General features: G+C 48.1%; 1 long non-coding RNA gene and 2 pseudogenes across 3 annotated transcripts; 1 reads left to right on the top strand and 2 right to left on the bottom strand.

Annotated features, from left to right (window-relative positions):
* LOC120096656 (uncharacterized) lies at positions 1–5,122 on the bottom strand. Of its 3 annotated transcripts, XR_005493404.2 has the most exons (4): positions 4,131–4,729; positions 3,263–3,317; positions 2,818–2,914; positions 1–1,191 (listed from the first exon to the last, which is right to left on the bottom strand). It is a non-coding gene; the product is annotated as an uncharacterized LOC120096656 (long non-coding RNA). The 3 variants fall into 3 exon arrangements; XR_005493405.1 differs by lacking the exons at positions 1–1,191; positions 4,131–4,729 and adding an exon at positions 4,752–5,122 and having other exon boundaries at positions 1,989–2,914; XR_005493403.2 differs by lacking the exon at positions 1–1,191 and having other exon boundaries at positions 1,989–2,914; positions 4,131–4,732.
* A 675-nt stretch (positions 5,123–5,797) lies between these two features.
* Positions 5,798–5,916, top strand: LOC120096856 (U4 spliceosomal RNA; annotated as a pseudogene).
* Positions 5,917–13,024: 7,108 nt separating this feature from the next.
* On the bottom strand, positions 13,025–13,851 carry Ldha-ps24 (lactate dehydrogenase A, pseudogene 24; annotated as a pseudogene).
* Positions 13,852–16,630: the final 2,779 nt, after the last annotated feature.

Raw genomic sequence — 16,630 nt, 5'->3', positions numbered from 1 at the left:
TCGGAGGGGAGAAGGAGTTTATTCAGCTTCCAGGTTACAACCCATCACCAGAGCAAGACAAGGCAGAAACGCAAGGCAGAGCCCATGGAGGAGTGCTGCTTACTGGCTTGAGCTTGTGGCCTGCTCAGTCTGCTTTCTTCTAAAACCCAGGGCCATCTGCACAGGGGCAGCACTGCTCACAGTGAGTTGGGCCCTCCCACACACTTGTCTGCAGGAGCTACTTTCTCAACTAAAGGTCCCTCTGCCCAGATGACCCGGAATTAACAGTTGGCAGAAGAAAAGAGGAGGAGGAGGAGAAGGAAGAGGAGGAAGAGGAAGAGGAGGAGGAGGAGGAGGAGGAAGAAACAAGAGGAAGGAAGGAGGAAGAGGAAGAGAGGAAGAGAAGAAGAGGAGAAAGAGGAGGAAGAGGAGGGAGAGGAGGAAGAGGAAGAGAGGAAGAGAAGAAGAGGAGAAAGAGGAGGAAGAGGAGGGAGAGGAGGAAGAGGAAGAGGAAAAGGAGGAAGAGGAAGAAGAGGGGGAGGAAGAGGAAGAGGAGAAAGAGGAGGAAGAGGAAGAGGAGGAAGAAGAATAAAAGAAGAGGAGGAGGAGAAGGAGGAGGAAGAAAAAGAAGAGAAGGAGAAAGAGGAGGAAGAGCAAGAGGAGGAAGAGGAGGAGGAGGAGGAGGAGGAGAAACAACAACCAAACTAAACTAGCCAGCACACCATTTCAGCCTTCTGCATAAGGTACGGCCTGCCCTTCACAGTTTCACCCCAGTCCTTTTCCAAATGGAAGCTTCTTGTCTGAGAAACTATGTTCCTGTTCTCAAAGAAGACCCTGACTGGTGCCTGATAGGCTTTCAAAAGCCTGCCCCCTCTGCTTCAAGGAAGGACAAACTCAGGTTCCCTTTCCTTCCGTTGACTTCCATCAGACCGGAGCACACCTCATCTGGCCACATTCTTCAGCTGTTCTCTTGCTTTCCGGTCTTCCCCTCATTCTTCTGAGAATCCTGTGCCTCAGCGTCTCCAGCAGAGATGTACTGTTTCAGTCGCTTCTAACGAACCATCCTAAGGCGGAGCTGAGCAGTGCTGGAGAACCTCGAGGCGTTGCTCTGGTGTTGGCGATGTTCTCATGAGTCAGTGGGTTTGTTCCCTCAGTGATGCGTTGCTGACAGTGCTTGTGTTTGTGTTATAGCTCAGGATTGTAAACGGTGACCTATGAAGAAAACAGACTGACTTTAGCTAAGGCAGAAGTATGTTCTTCCCAGTCTTGTTTTGAGAGCTGCCTCAGAATGTATACAGAATACGTATACTTTCATAGGCATCGAGTAAAATTAAATAAATCTTAAAAGAGAGAGAGTTCGAGGCCAGCCTGGGCAAAGAATGATCTTTAAACTGAATAGAACTGACACCAGAAGTTCCTCATATTTCGAGACTCCCAAAATCTACAAACCGCTTTGGCCATCTCATGGACTGCTCACAAAACTCACGGGACATGAAGCAAACGGTTTGCAGGATCCTGCCTGCCTCTGTGAACGTCCTCCAGCATCCGTTGTGATAAAGCAAGAAACACGTGTTAACACAAAGTAAATCACGCAATATTAACAAAATCTGAGTTTTTAGTGGCTCTGTGCAGTTAAAGCTTATTTCCTACGTAAGCAAATCTGATGATAAGGGTTCCCTGCTGGCTGCTCGCCCTCCCCACCCCTGCAGCAGCAAACTCCCCCTGTGTGCTGCAAAGACAAAATCTGGCAACGCTTTTCTTTATCCTGCACTGAATTATGCTTGGATTTCTTGTCTGAGACAAGGGGAGTAGACCCCCCCCATGTATAATATTTTTGCTAACATAGTATTTTTATTGACTGTTTGGGAGTTCCCATAATGCTCCCCAATCATATTCACTTCCCAGTCCTCCCAGGTTTGGTTCCCCCTCCACCCTGTGGCCCCCTCCCCCCCAAAAAAGAATATATATATATATATATATATATATATATATATATATATAATGTTCGTGTTGCCCATATACTCACTGGAGCATGGTCAAACTCCCAGCCTCCTGTACAATACTAAGATCACAAGAATAAAGAAATTTGAAATCTTTATATACGCCAATTTCTCATATAAATGTTCTTTACATTGTTTACCTTCCATTTTCAAATTAGAAAATTAATTTTCTGTGTCTTCCTAATGAGGCAATAACAATATAATAAATATAATAGAAAGGCGATAAAACAAAAAATGTTTTTGAAGAACTAATAGCTAAGGCTTTCCAAGTTTAATGAAAATATTAATCTATACACATTAAAAAAACTACATGCAGGGGCACATCTTTGATTCCAGCACCGAAGAGGCAGAGGCAGGTGAATCTCTGTGAGTTCAAGGCCAACCTGGTCTATGTAGCAAGTTCCAAAGGATAGGTATGGCCACTCATTGAGACACTGGATCCAAAAAAGAAACCATAAGCAAACTGGTGAAGGGAGAGATGATGACAAGTGAAAATGAGAAAATCAGGTTAAAAAATGACTGGTCACAGACAAATCTCCAATGAGATCAAAAGTGCTGTGTACACTTCAGACACAATGGAGGTCAGAAGGCAGCGGGAATGATACGTTCAAAGCCCAGGGGAAAAACTGCTAAGACTCTTTTATGGAGCAAAGCCGTTTTTAAAAATGAAGCTGATCCAGAGGGTCACATCCGCCAGTCTAATCTAGCACTCAAGAGCCTGAGGTGGTAAAAAGTTGGAGTCCAATGCCAGGAGCTGAAGAGACGGCTCAGCACCTAAGAGCGGAGCCCTCGCCTGCATAGAGACATCAACCTACACAAGAGGACTTACTGTTCTTACCGAGAAACTGAGTTCCATTCCCGGCACCCAGGTACCTCACAACCATCCAACGGGCGCCCACGCATGTGGTGCGCATGCACATATGCAGGCAGAACATCTGTGTACATACAGTAAAACACATACATCTTACAGAGAGTTCAAGGTTAACCTGGGCAAAGAACATTTTTAAACTGAAAAGAAGTAATGCCAGAAGTAGCTTAAATATAAATGCTATTTCTTTAATTATGCGCACAGGGGTTATGGTATGTGCGAGTTCGTCCAAGTGCCTGCAGAAACCAGGAGCTGGATTTCATCCCGTGGAGCTGCAGTCACAGGCAATTGAGAGCTGCCCAACATGGATGCTAGAAAGTGATCTTGGGTCCTCTGCAAAGACTCATAGATGTTCTTAACGGGAAGTAATTTAACCACACAGAAAGAATCAAAGCACTCCGTGGAAGGTACTCACCTGGGAAATATCAAGTACAGTCCAATTAAGAGCTTTCTTATTTCTTTCCTCTTTGCTAATGAAAAAAAATGCAAAAAGTAGTATCTGTGAAATTACATTGTGATCCCTGTAGAGAACGAATAAACAGTTGACTTCCTCCTCTTGTCCATGGAGGATACAAGAAACTGAAGACAGTACCAAGCATGTGTGTGCTGTCTTCTTCTGTACACATATGATAAAGTAAGTTTGATTTATAAATTAGGCACAGTAACAGAATAACACTAGCTAATAATAAACTGAGAACCACTACAAGACTATACTATAAAACTTGTATGAATGTCCTCTCCCCCCTCTCCCTCCCCCTCTCTCCCTCCTCCTTCTCTCCCTCCCCTTTCCCTCTCCCCTCTCCCTCCCCCTCCCCTTCTCTTCTCCTCCTCCCTCCCTCTCCCTCCCCTTCCCTCTCTCCCTCTCTCCCTCCTCCTTCTCCCCCTCTTCCTTTCCCCCTCTTCCTTTTCCCCATCCATCCCCCTTCCCCTCCCCCTCTATCCCTCCCACTTCTTTCCCTCCCCCTTCCCTCTCTCCCTCTCTCCCTCCTCCTTCTCCCCTTCTCCTTTCCCCCTCTCCACCTCTCCCTCCCCCCCTCCTCCTTCCTCCCCTACATCCCCCTCCCCCTCCCCCCTCTCCCTCCCCCTTCTTTCCCTCCCCCTCCCTTCTCTCCCTCTCTCCCTCCCACTTCTCCCCTTCTCCTTTCCCCCTCTCCACCTCTCCCTCTCCCCCTCCTCCTTCCTCCCCTACATCCTCCTTCCCCTCCCCCTCCCCCCCAGCATGTTTCATTGGCCTGTACTCATTTTCCTCCTGGGTTGATATAGGGTGACACTTAGGTAAATACCCCATAGCGTCTCTTTGGTGTGTCTGCTCCACTTCTCTCACTATGACAGTGGATCTGAAAACCAGGGGAACTCCTAAGGGAGCCAGAGGCATACAGTGTGGACATGGTGGGTGAGAGATGACTCACATCCTACACAGGATATGACAGGTCAGCATAGAACTTCATCGCACGTCTCGAGCCGTGCCCATTTGGGAACCTATGACTTGTTCTCCTGGAACTCCCCATATACTGACACTGTGATGAAGGAGGGAGGACTGCTGCTAAAATCTGACAATTCAGAGGGAGTGGAACTGGAGCATGAGGAAATGAAAGGAGGGGGAAGGGGGAGGGAGACTCAGATCTACGTCAGAAACAAACCACAAATGACAATGGCAATCAGAAAAAAAATAGATAAATAAAAACCTCTGTGTTCCAGTCCTGTCTTTGAAAGACATGAAGTCAAATAAATCAACTTTGTAACTGTCTTTTATTATTATTATTCTTTGTGAGTTTCACATCATGCACCCCAGTCTGGTTCATTTCCTAGTCCCCTCATAACCACCCTTGCAACTCCCCACCACCACCACCACCACCACAAATAAAAAACACTCACAGCGCAAAAAAGCATAGAAAACATCTCACCATGGAAGCTGTAGCATGTCACAGTGTGTCCCGCGGTATAGCCCTCTGTCCACACATCTTCACTTGCTAATGGTCGTTGCAATGAGTCAGGTGAGTCGTTGGTCTGGTTTGAGATCTCTGGGTTCTTTGACACCACCAATCCGGGAAACTCATCGGGACTCTTCCTGGTTACCCTGTGGTTGCCCTGTGTCGTGGAGATTCTGCAGTTTTGGAACAACAGGACTGGTCCTTTCATGAGTCCTAACCATTCGTAGACGATATGGATTTGGGAGTGGGCCAACTCAGAGCCCTGGATCTTGGCCTGGGCGGTAACCAGCCCAACAGTTCTCCCTTAACCTAACCACCAGGGGGAGCTCTATAGCACTGCTCCGGTGAGGCCAACCAATGCCGCCTTGCATGCCCACGCCCACGTTCCCCACCCCCACCCCCACCTCCCACGCTGGCAATGGGCAAAAAGAAACCTTGTTACTGGTGTTGTTCTCATAGCAGTCAGTCAGGGGCAGAGCGGATGGCGGTCCTTGGTTCAGCCTAACTTGAACTGGATGATGAACTTGATGCCTGCCTTGATGACCAGAATTTGTGAAAATCAAATCCAATCAAATCCAGGAAGCCCAGCTCCGGAGGAGGAAGACAGACAGATCTGCAGGCCACCATGCCACCCACAGACCTGCCCTCCAACACACGGCACAGGTGGGCCACAGACACCTGCTTCCTGCTGGGCCACGAGGCGTGGATGGAGGAAGACACCCAGGGGTCCGCCAGTCACATGGCCAGCCTGCCATGGGAGCTGCCACAATGTGTGAGTATGCAGTGTCAGATAAGAGAGAGAGAGGGGTGGGGCAGCTCGAGCATCATGAAGAAGGATGGAGCTGGAGACTCGAGGGTAGAGAGGAGTGGCCAGTTCCTCAGGCCAGGATGTGCGTGGTAGGGTTTGTACCGTGTATGGATGCAATACGTACAACGATCAGAGCACACACATAAAGGCCAGGACGGGAGCAACACAGGGGACGGTTGACGTTTCTATATCTTATTAGAATCCAGTCAGTAGCTTTGCGCAGTGGCAGTATCGTAGCCAATGAGGTTTATCCGAGGCGCGATTATTGCTAATTGAAAACTTTTCCCAGAATCCAGTCAGTATAAATTTGACGTACTTTCACGTTAAGGTGCATATAGAAACCTCAGAAAAACCACAAAGAAAATTCTAAAATATACTTTAAAAACAAATAATTGGGCCGCCAAGATGGCTCACTGGTTAACGACTTCAAGCTACAGAACCCGAATGGAAGGGAGAAAATGGCTCCTGGAAGTGATCCTCTCCTCCCCACCCCCACACCCCCACCTCAACACCTCTCTCTCTCTCTCTCTCTCTCTCTCTCTCTCTCTCTCTCTCTCTCTCTCTCTCTCTCTCTCCCCCTCTCTCCCTCTCTCCCTCTCTCTCTCTCTCATTGAGTTTTTTTTTTTTTTTAATTTAGAAAATACCTATTTGGGTTGGGGATTTAGCTCAGTGGTAGAGCGCTTGCCTAGCAAGCGCAAGGCCCTGGGTTCGGTCCCCAGCTCCGAAAAAAAGAAAAAGAAAAAAGAAAGAAAGAAAAAGAAAATATCTATTTAAGGCAAGGAAAGGGCAAGAAAGGAGAAGCCCCTCAGTCTGAAAGATTTTGAAGACAAAAATGCAAATTTAAAGTACAAGGTCTGAGACGAGAGAGGCCCCTGACACAGTGATTGCTCCCCGAGGCCGCAAGATTGATTCAAGCCAGAGAATGTGGCTGGTTTGGACCGCAGGAAAAGCAACGACATCTACTTTAAGGCATCAGGGGTCTTGCGTGGTGAGAAATGAAGGATGAATCCGGAAGACAGGGGAGAACTGTGTTGTGGGAAAGCATCTTAGGTGTCTTTGCTGGATGTGCAGGGGACACACCACACCCTTTTGATGGCTGAGGTCCCTAAGTTCCTAGGACACCCGTCCTTCTCCTTGAATCCAGACACCTAGGAAGGTTGCAAACTGTCGACTCTGAGGAGCAAGTGAGCAAGACAGAGAAACAGAGAGCCGTCCCACATCTGAGATTCGGTACTTCTTTCCTGAAGGTGGGGCTCACCCAGGGAACCCTCTCACAGACTCGTAGACATAGTCCCAGCAAGGTGCCTGCTAGACTCTGCCGGACTGTTAGCTAAGTGTGGTCTGATTAACCTCGTAGCTCAAACCCGACGTGAAGCAGAACACCTCAGCAGGAGGCAATGGAGGACGACCATAGTGGGGTGGGGGGAGCGCTCTGCCTGGGCTGGGTGGGGCTGGGATTGTCTGCCTGTGAGGCCTTCCCACGGCGGGTCCTGATGCTTACTACTTACCCAGGTCCTGCCTTCGCTTTCAGTCTATTTAATTAGTGCATCTTAACTTCTCTTTGGTAGTGCTGCTTTCAGTCTATTTAATTAGTGCATCTTAACTTCTCTTTGGTAGTGCTGCTTTCCAGACCCTCCCAAGACTCATTTCTTCCGGTTCCTGCTTCTTCCTAAACTCCCGCAGTTCTTGGCAGCCTGAAGATGAGTCGCAGCAAGAGTTCAGTGCCCAAGACACACAAAAGCCCGAGCTAAGAAACTGCCTTTTGCATACAAAAGACCTTTTTTTACGCCTCCCTGCTGAGAGAGACAAGAGGAAACTTCAGATTGCCGTCCCCTCCTCCCCTGCTCCCCAGTCACTGTGGAGCAGCCTGACAGAGCTGAGAGCATATCTAACTGGTCGTTGCTGGTGTTTCCCTTCTTCCCAGTCCACTGCGTTTGACGCCTGTGGCTTATACAGATCTGAGCGACTCCGCTCGTCTCTCAGGATCCTCCTGCCTCAGCCCCCCCCCCCCCCCAGAGTGCTAAAATTCCAAATGTGTGTCACTACCGTTGGGATTTAAATCTCAGCTCGCGTCCAGACAGAACACACCAAGCCAACATGGTTCCATGTGGAAAGGTTTAATGAGAGAAGAAGAGTAGAAGAGGGGAGAAGTAAAGGCCGGTTATGAGCACGTGGAGGGAAAGGGGGACGGGGAGAGAAGGGACAGGGACAAAGGGGAAGAGGCCGTGAGAGCAGAGGAGAGGAGAGGAGAGAGAGGAGAGGAAAGGCAGGAGAGGAGAGGCGCGAGAGGAGAGGGAGAGCGAGAGCGAGAGCAAGAGGAGGGGGCAAGCAGCCCCCTTTACAGTCAGACACAGCTGGCTGTTGCCAGGCAACTGTGGGGCGGTGCAAACCTGGCTGTTGCCAGGTAGCTGTGGGGGTGGAGTTTAGACAGAACACCAACAACTACACCTGGTTGTTCAAGCTATATAGGACAGAAACGTCTTGCAAATGCTGTGGCCACTCATCGTTGTTCTATACCTCAACCTCCTGAACCCCTGGGAGCAAAGGGAACCCTGAAACAGAGCTGCTGTAAGGGTCCGAAAATCGCTGTAGGAAGGCCCCAGACTCAGACTAAGAGCATTTATGCTGCAGAAACAACCAGCATGTGGGGTTGTTCAACATTTTTGAAATGGTGACCAGGTCTTCTTATAGGGAACTGGGGGTGTGGCTCTCTAGAAGGATTGGGTAATCTAAAATTTCATTGGTGGGTGCTAGGAGGTCACAGGTGGTCAGTGGCCCTCTGTCATGAACGTTTAACCATAGAATGAGATAGGGCAGCCCAGTGCAGATGGCCCATTCTGATAAGATATTTCCCCATTTTTGTGGTTATCCCCATGCTGTTCTTTAGGAGAGGGGACTGTGACCTTGTTTCTGGACTTCAGGGTCTGTTCCTGGAGCTGGTGCCTTTGGGCCTTCTTTTCAAAATCAGGCCTGGTCCTCAAATGGAGATAAAGAGGGTTTATAAAGTCATCCTTCCACTGGAGCCCACAGGGACAGTCACAGTCATCCTCCTGATGTCTCCCCAGGGAGCCCAGAGACAAGGACAGAAGCCTAGATCCCCATTTCCCGTGCACCCAAGGCACTCACCATTCACCCTGGAAGGGTGACTCACACGGGTTCAGGCACAGGTCCTGTCCATGCAGCCCCCCAGTGAGGGACAAGCTGAGCAAAAGTTATCTGGAATAACCGTATTATGGAGAACCAGTCAGAAAGCAGGAGACTAAGCTGGACTTCTTAGTCGGGGCACCAGAATCTCACCTGCGGCCATCCAAAAGGACTATTCAAGACTGGAAAAGTGCCTCAGTGGGCGGAGTGCGTACTGTGAAGCACGAGAACCTGAGTTCGGAGCTGAGGTTCCCAAGTAAAAGTCAAGTAAAAGCGGCACACGCCTGCGACCGCACTGCTGGGGGGGGGGGACAGGAGGATTCCAGGGGTTTGCTGGACCCAGATCTGTGGACTCCAAGCTCAGTGTAAAACCCCATCTCAAAGAAAAGGTAGAGAAGCAACACAGGTAGAGAAGATCTCATATACGCACACACACACACATTCACACCCACTCACACACACACACTCACACACTCACACACAAACTCACACACTCACACACTCACACACACACATACATACACTCACACACACACTCACATACACAGTCACACACACACATTCACATATACTCACACACACACACTCTCACACACACTCACACACACTCTCACACACACACACTCACACACACTCACACACACACACTCACACACATACTCACACACACACAGAATACATTACATGATCACCTCTCTCGTCTTCTCTTTCTCTCCTCTCCTCTCCTCCCCACCCCTCTATGACCCATCCCCCATCCCACATGTGTCCCAGACACCAGGGAAGAAGTCCATGGTTTGGCTCCCGTGAAAACAGCAAACACATGCTGTGAACGGAGCTCCATGCACAGACAGCAGAAAGGCCATGGGATGTCTGGTTCTCACCAACCAATGTTACTGAAACACCAAGTGCCCCCTGCCACACCCAGAGCTCGTCTGACTCGGCGGTTCTTGTGCATTCTCGCCCTGATTGGTGTATGTGTGTTTGGGTTTTGTGCCATCCACTCTGGTCTGCAGATGGCTGAATGCTTTTATTTGCAACTGTCTGACTCCCTGTTCGGATCCCAGACCGCTCACCCGAAAAGGCTTTCTCTTGCGGATGCCTATCCCAAGAAGCTGATTGCTGATGGCTCATCCCCAGAGGGCGGATTCGGTGCCGGATTGGGTCAAACTTCTGCTCTGTGTTTGGAAGAAATACCATGTCCTTGGCTTTTTCGTGTCTATATATTGCCTTATATTCTAAGAATAGCGTGCTTTAAAAAGAAGAGATGAGATGGGGTAGGCTGTCTGTGCTGGCCTCTGAAAGTCACTCTCCTGACTTTGAATGTCCTCATTCCAACCATGTGCCAGGCCCTCAAAGTACAGAAAAAAACAACCCCCAGCCCCAGCTCTGACCCTTGCAGGCGCCGCTCATGATAGGGGTGCCTGCTGACTTAAAAAAAAAAAGTGTCACTGTGGTAGGACGTTCTCCCAGGGGGGCTGATGGAGAGAGCAAAGATCTGAATAAAAAAGGCTTGAGGGGCCTGCAAGGTGGTTCAGTGGAAATGAGGGCTTGTCAGCAAGCTGGATGCCCTGAGTTCAATGCCTAGAACCTACATTCATGGTGGAAGAAGAGAATGGACCCCTACAAATTGTCTGACCACGATATTGTCTGACCATGATACATGGGTATACCTTGTGCACACACGATGATGATGATGGTGATGGCGGCGGTGATGATGGTGGTGGTGATAGTGGTGATGGTGATGATGGTGGTAATGGTGGTGGTGGTGATGATGATGGTGGTAGTGGTGATGATGAAGGTGGTGGTGGTGGTGATGATGGTGGTGGTGATGATGATGGTGATGAAGGTGGTGGTGGTGGTGATGATGATGGTGATGAAGGTGGTGGTGGTGATGATGATGGCGATGATGGTAGTGGTGGTGATGATGGTGGTGGTGGTGATGGTGATGATGATGGTGGTGGTGGTGATCATGGTGGTGATGATGGTGGTGGTGGTAGTGGTGATGATTGTGGTGGTGATGATGATGGTGGTGGTGGTGGTGGTGATCATGGTGGTGGTGGTGGTGATGATGATGGTGGTAGTGGTGATGATGGTAGTGGTGGTAGTGGTGATGATTGTGGTGGTGATGATGATGATGGTGGTGGTGGTGGTGATCATGGTGGTGATGATGGTGGTGGTGGTGGTGATGATGATATAACATAAAAAGAAGGCCTAAGGAAGAAAAGAGCTAGGGGCTTTGGACCCTCCAGGGGATCAGAAGAAAGACACAGTGCCAGAAGTTCAGGGCATCTAGGCAGGGAGCACCCTTCTAACCACCCTGTGAACATTAACAAGCTGTAGGGTGAATGTGGCCATGAGGCCTGTTATGGTTTGAATAGACTTGGCCCTGGGAGTGGCACAATTTGGAGGTGTGGCCTTGTTGGAGTAGGTGTGTGCTGTGGGTGTAGGCTTTAAGACCCTCATCCTAGCTGCCTAGAAGCCAGTCTTCTCCTAGCAGCCTTCAGATGAAAATGTAGAACTCTCAGCTCCTCCTGCACCATGTCTGTCTGGATGCTACCATGTTCCTGCCTTGAGATATTGGACTGAACCTCTGAACCTGTAAGCCAGCCCCAATTAAATGTCCGTATAAGAGTTGCCTTGGTCATGGGGTCTGTTCACAGCAGTAAAACCCTAACCTAGACAGGGCCATCCCCCAGTTCATTGCAGAATGCAAGCAATGGCCCATCAGAGTCCTGCAGAGACACAGATCGCCCTCCACCACTTCTGCTGCCTCCTCCCTGCCCTAAAAAGAAGGAAATGCTGCCACACAGAGTATATGTCTGCTCCTCTGCCGATGACCCCAGCACTGATCATCATGAGTTAATGTCCTTGAGCAACAAAATGTCAGAAAATGGCTTTTCACCTGCAGCTGATTGCAGACAAACTTTGGTGTCAGTTTGGACATTGAAAAATATGCACCAGGTGGCCCTGAGTGCGTGTGCTCCAGAGCACACCGCACAGACTCCAAGCAGTTCCTCTGGATTCTGCTTCTTCAAGGTAGTAGGTCTGGTCTGAGCATCTTCCTTGTAGCTTGGCTCTGATCTTCCCAGAGAAACTCTGGGCTTTAATTGCTTACTCTGGCAGGGAGGGGCCTTCTGAATCTGGTTAGTTTCAGGGACTTCCTGAAGCTGTTTTGAGGATTTTTTCCCCCTTCCTGCTTAAGGATTTTCCTGAAGGATGAAAGGGTTTGACCTCAGAGGAAACTGTTATACAACAATCAGCAGAGGAGTTTCAGTTTGTTCTTGGTCTTTTTTTTTGTTTTGTTTTGAAGCAGAATCTCATTGTGTGGCCCGGCTGGCTGGGACTGAGAGTGGATACAACCAAGGCACAAGGGAGTATACTGTAAATACTTGGCTTCTGGGGAAGGAAACTGCAATAAGAAAGGTCTTTGAAAACTAAACCAAGCATAGTGGCACACACCGTTAATCCCAGCACTCGGGACGCAGAGGCAGGCAGATCTCTTCTAAGTCTGAGCTGGCCTGGTCTACATTGTGAGTTCCAGGACAGTCAGAGCTCCACACAAAACCCTGTCTTGAAAAAAAAAAAAACAAACAGAAAAGTAAGTGATAAGTAGGCCAGAGAGATGGCCTAGCAAGTAAAGAGGCCGGTGCCAAGTCTGATGACCTGAATTGGACCCTGGTGCCCTCACAGTAGGCGGGAAAAGTGACACCCCTCACCTCCCTGGTACTGTGGCACACCACCACCCATGCCTCCACTCATACAAGAATAAGTAAGTGAAGGTAACTGGGTTTTGTTTATTTTTTCCACTGTTCAAGGTTTATTTGCAGTTTTCATTAGCATGACACTTGGGTGGTTGGTTCCATCATCCATGTGCAGATCTTATATTTCACATAATATTACCATGTACAAATATAATACATAAAATATCCTATAGAACATTTGTGCACAGGCCGTGCATAATGGACTTACACACTGGAGCCAGGTTATGACTAACTGGGAACTCTTTGACCTGGGCATGTTTGGTGAGGGTACAGCAGGCTCACAAGATAATTGAAGCCTGAATACAGTTGGCAGTGTGTCTCGGAGACAGTGAATGTCACACACACACACACACACACACACACACACACACACACACACCAGGCTATCACTATACAAGTACCACTGAGCATCAGGGTAGAGCTGTGGGAACTGAGGATTTTCCCAGACCACCTTAACACAACTGGACAAACCACAGCTCAGATGAGAAGGAGACAGGGTGTGGTCTCCATAGAAACCCTGCTGCAGCCTGGATAGTGAAGTTCTAAAATTCCTGGAAGACTAGAAAAGCTCCTTCTGGATTCCCCAGAGGGTATCTGCACTCTTCTTCAGGTGCGCTTCCTCTTCAGGAATCAAAGTCACTTTCACAATATCCGAGATTCCGTTTTGTCCCAGGATGCACAGGACACTGAGGAAGACGCCATCATCGATTCCAGAGAGACCCTTAGTCATGGTGGAAATAGGATGCACCCGCCTAAGGTTCTTCATTTTGCTCTCAGCCAACTATGCTGCAAAGAGGCCAATGGCCCAGGATGTGTAACCTTTCAGCTTGATCCCCTCATAGGCACCATCAACCACCTGCTTGTGGACCTCCTTCCACCTCTCCATATCATCACCAGTGCCCAGTTCTGGGTTCAGAGTCTTCAGAGAGAGGCTGGCAACGATCACACCACTCTACACAGGCACACTGCTCCCCCAGGAACCCACCCGTGACAGCTCAGCAGGTGAACTCCCAGCCTTTCTCCATCGGGTAACGGAACAGAGCTGAATCCACATTGCAACCACTTCTAATAACTCAGCTTTTGGGAAAGCCACTGATTCTCCAAGCCACGTAGGTCAAGACATCCACTGGATTTGAGACAATGAGCAGCTTGCAGTGTGAACTGTGCTTCACGATGTGAAAAACGATGAACTCGAAGATGCTCAGGATTCGCTGGACCAAATTGAGCCGGCTCTCTCCTTCTTGCTGACAGGCCCCTGCTGTGATAATGACCAGCTTGGAGTTTGCAGTCATACAATGGTCTTTGCCAGAGACAATTTTGTTGTTCTAAGGAAAAGGCTGCCGTGCTGGAGATCCATCATCTCCCCACTCAGCACAGCTTCCATGACATCAACAAGGGCAAGCTCATCTGCCAAGTCCTTCATTAAGATACCAATGGCACTACCCAAAGACTATACATGGACTGACCCTGGACTCTGACCTCATAGGTAGCAATGAATAGCCTAGTAAGAGCACCAGTGGAAGGGGAAGCCCTTGGTTCTGCCAAGACTGAACCCCCAGTGAACGGGATTGTTGGGAGGAGGGCATTAATGGGGGGAGGATGGGGAGGGAAACACCCATAGAGAAGGGGAGGGGGAGGGGTTAGAGGGATGTTGGCCGGGAAACAGGGAAGGGGAATAACAATCGAAAGGTAAATAAGAAATACTCGAGTTAATAAAGATGAAAAAAAGAAAAAAGAAAAAAGAAAAAAAAAGATACGGATGGCACTAGCCATGCCAAGAGCCCCAACCCCAACAACTATAATCTTGTTCTGGGGAACCTGTTCTTCCTTAGGAAGACTCACAATTCTTGGGGGGGTTGCCATCTTGGACTTTGAAATCTCTTGGGTCCGCTAGTGCACAATGGGGCTAAGGGACGGTAGAGTAGCAGGGTGGTCTGAGCTCAGCGACAGTGGCCGCAGCACTGGTAATTGTCTTGATTATAAAAAAGAGATAAAATCGAGCAGTGGAAGGGAAAGTGAGAAATGGAGATGTCAGACCCCACGTGACCTCCTACCTCCAAACACAAGCACCCTGAGCCAAGCACTGGTACAATGACAGGCTGACAGGAAGCGTCATCATTAACTTAAAAGTCCTATAGAATACTCCAGCATTCCAAGAATAAGTCAGGAGGGGTTGGGGATTTAGCTCAGCGGTAGAGCGCTTGCCTAGCGAGCGCAAGGCCCTGGGTTCGGTCCCCAGCTCCGAAAAAGAGAAAAAAAAAAAAAAAAAAAAAAAGAATAAGTCAGGAAAAATGAGCCCACAGAGAACTGAGGCTAAAAACAAAGAATGAGGAAGAAATGTTGTACAGATCAAATGAAGAAAACACACTCCCTCCTTTGGAAAAAAAAATGAATCAGAAAAAGCTGTAAGTCTACACTCCAAAAATAATTAAATATAGTTTTTTTTTAATCTAATCTGGGTGATAAGGGTCCAGAATTTGAGAGGCTGAGGCAGAAGGGCTGTGAGACTTGACTGCAGTCAGGGCTACACAGTGAAAAACAAATCTTTAAAAAAAAAAACAAATCTTGCATATGCATCCCCTCGTGGTTTTTCCTGAAATACACACAGGAGTACTCTCTAGTGAGCAGTTATTTGAAGGTGCCCTTTAAGAAGGGAAGGTTATTCCTCCTTTCAATCCCACAGGCTGTTCACTGAGAACCTATTCCGTGACCATGAGGCCAAAGGAGACAGCCGTGCAAGGTGAAGCACCTACTAAGCACCACCCTTACAAGGCAAGAAAAGAGGAAACCAAGGCAAGAAAACAGGAAACGAACACTGGGGAATCTTATTAGTGAAACACAGGAATGACCAAAAACCTCAACCACCCCCTCAGGCAGTCTAGTAGCGCAATGTACACAGTGGTAATTGCACGGTTTCTTTCCACAGACATCATTCCTTAAATGGCAGCCATCTTTTCTAGAAATGGATTTGTAGACTTAGTTTAAAACCTTTCCAATAAATACGTTGCTCCACTGCAAATGCATAAAACAAGTCTTCCAGAAGGTTGTCCTAAAGTATGGAGGGGGGATAAAGACACACCAAGTCTGAGATTTAAATACCAAGAGCAGAGCTGGAAAACCAAGGAAAGAATTCACAGGACTTGGAAAAGAAATGGAAGGAAACTAGAAGGCTGCCTCAGAGCGGGAAAGGAATCAGAAAACTGCTAGGACAGAATGGGTTCAGATGCAGGGTTAACAAAGGCTGTCAGAGGGGTTGGGGATTTAGCTCAGTGGTAGAGCACTTGCCTCGCAAGCGCAAGGCCCTGGGTTCGGTCCCCAGCTCCAAAAAAAAAAAAAAGGCTGTCAGAGGAAGGCGCCGGAGACCCAGAAGAGCCTAAAAAATAAATCAAATAACCCAGTGAACAAAATGAAAGGGGCCAGACAGGAAGACGTAGAAATAGAAGTCAGACAAAGGAGGAGTCATTCCCATGCTGCTGGAGTCCCTAAAGAAGCTAACAATATCCAAAACTATAGTCTAAAACGAATTCTACAAATCAGAGGAGATATGAGGGTTCCTAAGAAACAAGATTAAGCCGAAAGAACCCAGCTTGAAGTGTGTGTGTGTGTGTGTGTGTGTGTGTAATTGCATTTTTTATTTTTTTAATTTATTCATTTATTTTATGAGTACATTGTAGCTGTCTTCAGACACATTTTTTTTTTAAATAATACGTGTGGACATCTTGTATATCGACTGCTCTCTCTCATCCTCCACCTCCCAACCACACTCTCTGTCTGCTACCACATACACACACACACATACACACACACACACATACACACACACACACACACACACACACACACACACACACACAAATGTCTCTCTCAGGTTCAGGTCTGCTCATTACCTTCTGTGATGCTCCAGGATTAACCAGGGTCAGCTGGGTATCCCCGGGTTTAGAGCCTGGTGGCCTCCAACTGAAGTCAAGACATATTTTCATAAATGATTCAGTAGTACTCATAAACGCTTAACTAAATGCCACCGTTGAGGATGAAGATAAAATCTTTATGGCCACCAGTCACAGAAAGCAAACAAATTTATAGGAAGAAAATTAGATTGACCTCCATGCCTTTTATAATAAACCACAAAGCAAGACATG

The sequence above is a fragment of the Rattus norvegicus genome, chromosome 14 (assembly GCF_036323735.1).
Source record: "Rattus norvegicus strain BN/NHsdMcwi chromosome 14, GRCr8, whole genome shotgun sequence".
NCBI lineage: Eukaryota > Metazoa > Chordata > Mammalia > Rodentia > Muridae > Rattus > Rattus norvegicus.
This window is presented reverse-complemented; position numbering and strand designations above follow the sequence as displayed.